Source organism: Nestor notabilis, unplaced genomic scaffold (assembly GCF_000696875.1).
Source record: "Nestor notabilis isolate BGI_N333 unplaced genomic scaffold, ASM69687v1 scaffold24327, whole genome shotgun sequence".
Taxonomy (NCBI): Eukaryota; Metazoa; Chordata; class Aves; order Psittaciformes; family Psittacidae; genus Nestor; species Nestor notabilis.
This window is the reverse complement of record NW_009937308.1, coordinates 7,419-12,824: the sequence shown is the minus strand read 5'-3', so window position 1 is coordinate 12,824 and position 5,406 is coordinate 7,419.

Sequence of the window (5,406 nt, the reverse complement as noted above, 5' to 3'; positions counted from 1 at the left end):
AATGTTTGGATGGCTACAACGAGATCTGGGATTGCAGTTTTGCTGTTCATTTCCATGACATTTAAGGGCTTCCCCTGTGAGGGACGTGTTCTGTTTAAATTTCACTTTCATTTCATTTTAAATTAGGACGGCAGTTTTGGGATGCTCACTTGAAACCCTGCACACAGGAAGGCAGAGCTGGTGGCACTTACGAATGCTTGGAAAGATTCAAAGAGCTTAATGTTGCATTTCCTTTAAAGCTCTTCCTCCGTTCACAGGCCGGGGTCAGCCAGGAATAGAAAGTGCCGCTGTGTCCTCCCTCCTCGCCGCGGCATGCTGCGCCGCTCAGCCGCACCGCTCTCATCTGCAGGTGGGAACGGGCAAGCCACCAGCACAAGTGCCCTGTTAGCCATATGCCAACCTCCCGATTGTTATTACATAAAGTATCAGATGTTCCAACCTTTAACGTGTTAAAAAGAGGCTTCAAAGAAGAATCTTGAAAGAGATAAAATAGGTCCGAACTCATTTGTCAAACCAGTTGCTCTGGTTGGAAAGTAGCTGTCAAATACCTAGTGTGACTAAGACTGTAATCTTGCAGGCATCCTAATATTAACTGCTCACTTAAATAAAAAAAGAATGCTCTGCTGCTCAAAATAAAGAGCTCTGAGCATTCGCATTTGTACATTTGCATTTTATACAAGGAGCTTTAGCACGAAATTTCGCTTTTATTAAATTGTGCACAAAACTTGCAAATAACCTGGCACTTTGAACAGACTTGTCTCCTCCAGCTCCGGGAGCTAACTCATCACAGAACTCGCTAGAGATGGAAGTGGCAGCTCAGAAAACAGCACATGTGTGGGGCTGAGCAGAAACCCGTGTTTAGGAAGGGCAGAACTCATACAGCTATATGAAAATGAAACCAAGGGCCTTTACAGCTGACCAGCACTCAGATTTTCACACAGATTCCTTCCCACTGAAATCAGTGTGGCCAAAGGATACTTGAGGAGCCTGGTCGGGGCTGTAGAACAGTAGAGCAGGTTAGAGAAATGCTTCTGCTGAAACATATATTAACATAGCAGCTCTTCTTTTTGTCTGCAGACTGCATTTGTGATGTGGGATCTCTTCTATACTTTGTGCTACTTCAAATAAGAGAGAGAGAGCACATGCAGTGTAATGCTCATTTTGCTTGTAAGCCTTATCAATATCATTTGGTCAAAGCAAGTAACACAAAAAGCATTAAGAGTCTCCCCTTTCCACCAAAACAGGATTACATCATGTATAAAACTAATAGGTAATAAAGACACACTGTCATTATTTACAAGTTCAGTTTTACTCTATGTTTGTTTGGAAATCTGAGCAAGGTAGTGAAAACAAACGCGACTGTTTTCAAGAAAGCGCAACTTACAACCTTTCACTCTTCCTTCAGATTTCAGTCCATTTAAAACCACTCTTTTCACAGCAAGTGTCACTTCAATACAGTATTTAGCATATTCCTAAAACCAAATCCTACCGAGCTAAATGCAAACACAGTCATTTCTCTTACTGAAATGAAAGAATTAAGAAAGAGTGGTGCAGCCCCTCAGCCTCATCATAGCTGTTCTCCTCTGGGATCTAACAGAGCTGATCATTGACATACAGACATAAAAACAGCACACCGAAATAATGGTTCAACCATTATTTGCAGAAGCAATCCATGAAATAAAATGAGAGAGAAAAGAACAGCCAGGTAACATGCAAACTGAAACTAGGACCCAGAACTACAGTGTCTGCTGAGTTAACATGCATGGACTTCATTCCTGCCTCACATCCCCACGTGTGCACGCAGCACATGCATGTTTTCAACACTGATTCATTAGAAACCTTTAGCTGATGGCGTTAGTAAGTTATTGTTTCAGAAAGGTAATGGAAAACTCTTAGAAAGAATCATGGAAACATGTGAAAGGAACAAAAATAAGCAAGAGGAAAAAATACATGGGTGTACAGTGATACATAATGTGCCTATGGAGCAGACGTGCTGATTTAAAATGTATCGATACCAATTTACATCATTTGATCAAATGAAAAGCTACAGAAAAGCCATATGTTTTATTTAAGATACCACATTATAACTGTATTCACACACACCCATTTTTAAGTGACACGAGGGATCGCAATCCTCTCCTGACAAGGCATCAATTCGACAGCCAACCTCCTTCCAAGCCATTCCATGCTCCTTGTCTCTTAACAGTGTCCAGGAACAAATTCTAAGTAGTTAAACCCAGCTTAGGAGGGCAGCACAGACAGGGGCTCCCCCCGACTGCTGACGTCCAGTGACACACCACATTCTTTTACCACGACCAGCACCCCAAGCGTGACTCCTGCTTTCACAGGGTGCTCTGCCACGCCACCACCATCACTTGTGTTCCAGCAGCGCTCCCCTGGCAGTGTCATACCAGAGCCTGTTCCTCCATCATCACGTTTGACCACACAAACACACAGACCCGGTGAGCAGGTTCTCCAAGTGATGACAACAAAAGTAAACCACATCATAAGACACCGGACCCTCTGCTCCAGGGAGACACGCGATTCTGCCATTCTGCTTCCAGGAGAAGCAGGAATTCAGAGACAGGAACAGATATAAACCCCACCAGAATACCACACCCCCAGTTCCTAACATAAGACAAGACCCAAGTGCCAGAGGCAGCCAGAAGCCCACTACAGATCATTTAGGTAAAGACAACTTACAGAATCACAGACCGGTTTGGGTTGGAAGGGGCCTTAAAGCTCATCCAGTTCCAAGCCCCTGCCATGGGCAGGGACATCTTCCACTATCACAGACTTTCGCCAGTTTTCTTTTGGACTTTTCCCATTTTTCTTGAGGCTGATACTCAAAGCATCACATCGATGACCCTCCAAAATAAAACCAGAACAAGCAAAAAAGAACACCAACCCACAAAGCTATAAAATCACTGCCATTATTTGCTTCTCTGAATAAACTACATCCACGGTTGATACTCCATTATTTGCACAGTGCAGCCAGTTGCCAGAGTTTCCTGGGCAGTATTTTGAGGCAAACGACTCATTTGTGACCCAATTTCTTTTTTAAAAGAACACCAGCATCCTGAGCAGTATCTGCTCACTTAACACTTAGTAGCGCAACTGAGAGCAACCAGAAATATGGAGTATGTGAATAAAGCAACAGAAGAGTAAGTTGTGCCCTGCTGCTCAGCAGTTTCATATTAAATCTTGTGTGACCGTGATGCATAAATATGATCATGATCTCCAGCTGTTTCCTGACACACAGGATCTGTACAAACCTATTACACATAGCATGAGGAATGCATTACTGTAAAATCTAAAATGGAACTCAGTTTCTTAACTCAGTTACAGTAGCAGGGAGCTGAATTCAAGACAGACATTATTATTATTTTGGAAATCCTTCCCCATCAGCAGTTTTGCCTTTGTGATCTCAAGAAATTGAGATAATTCACCAGAAAGTGGAAGCTGTGTATAATAATACCACAGTAAAATATTAGCAGCTGGATGTTGATCCATTTTCAAAGTGCATCAGAACTGTAACTTTCTAGGAGGACTCAACATGGACTGCGAGCTCCACAGGTACAGATGGAACATGGAGTTTTAATGATAACCAACTGATACAGACTATATTAAGAATGCAGTTGGTGGGTACAGAAATGTACTCCACAGAAGATGTCAAGACAACTTCTGAAGAGCAGAATTTCCTCCAGAAATCCACACAATTGTAGTGATTATTGATTTAAGGAACCATTATTATAAAACTCTACATGATATCCTGGGTAAGTAACACCATGTCCTGGAATCTGAAGCCTCACACAAGAGCAGGCAGAACAACTGACATCACCTACATTACAACACGGAACCCCAGGTGCTGGCGAGCATCACCTCTCCCCACGCAAGGGCTTGTGAAGCTGCAGTTCCACCTCGTGCTGCTGCCAGGATGCACCGCTGGGACACGGGAAGCAGCAACGTGATAAACCCAGTGGTGTGGGCCACAGAGGTGGAAGGATGTCTTTTGTCACAGTACGTATGGCTGTATTTCAAGCACTACACTGCATAGCTTGAATATCAGGAGACATCATTTCAGCCAGATACCTGGCAGAAAACATGGCGGTGGAGGCTGGCATAACCCCAGCCAGGTAAGGATGCAGGAGACATGTGCTCAACGTTGCACCTTCTTTATGTTGAAAATAAGGTAAGATGAAAAACCTCCAGGAGAAGCAGAGCGACTGCACTAAACTGTTTTCCCAACCCAACACACCACTTCTGGGAGCACAATTATTCGCCCCGACAGAACCTGCTGTAATTCAAGATGCTGGACTTGTTATACACGGGGGACAAGCCGCACCCTCCTGTTCTCCCATGGGACAGCAGCAAGAGCTGCACGTCCACAGTGTGCCGGGCCCCCTGTAATTAAGTCTGTGACACCCAAGGGCTGAAGCACGCCCTATGCTCCGATTCCTCTGCAGGTGACCAGCAAAGCCACAGTCCCAGGTTCTCTCCCCTCACAGACGGGCAAAGCAAACGTAGTTTGTGCACTGCTGTTTTTTTCCCACAGATACTCGAAGCCAGTTGATGTACAGTCAGTGCCAAGACAATGAGCTGAAAATATTTGTTTCTTTTTGTGTGTGTCATCTGTTCCAGCTGTATTGGTTCACATCTGTCCCATGGGGATGAGGCCATCCTCTGACAGCATCTGCCCAGTATTTCCAGAGCCCAGCACGAAGAACAGGATTAACTCCTGGTCTATGAGTGTTTTGGTTATTTAAGCAGAGGCTGTATCATAAGTGGGTATCATACTATAATGAATCGGTCAGAAACCCACTGTGATGAGAACACAAATAATCTGTACATGCAACAATGCAGTGCACTAATACTTCAGTAAATAAGATTAAAATCTGTGTACACTGCCAGCCTCTGGGAGACAAAGACTATAAAACCAAAGGGAGCTTAACACAACAGGCTCCCGAGGTCTGCGGCACGCTGTGCCACACAGCTCAGCAGCCTTCCCATAAACTACCTTGTTGCATACACACTGTTTCTGTGTTTCTAAGAACAGTTAAAATTTGGTCATTTTATGAATGCATTTTAAAGTTCACTTCTGTGTGCCAGAGCCAACAAGCTTTCAGTCATTTTAGCTCACAAACCCGAGATAATTGTAACTACAGCTCTACAAAGCTTCTCCCGTTGCTTGTAAATTGCACTGAAAACAGGATTTTATTGGCATGTTATTTATCTCAAGAATAGTGAACAGTGCTCATGGACAGAGATACTGAATCGAGTGTGGATGTAAAAGAGACAACAGTTCTGATTTTACAAAGTGCAAACGGCAGAACTTTGGTACAGGCATCGCAGCCAAGACAGCAGCGCCAGGTTCTTCCTCCATCGTTTTTCACTACTTGAAGTTAA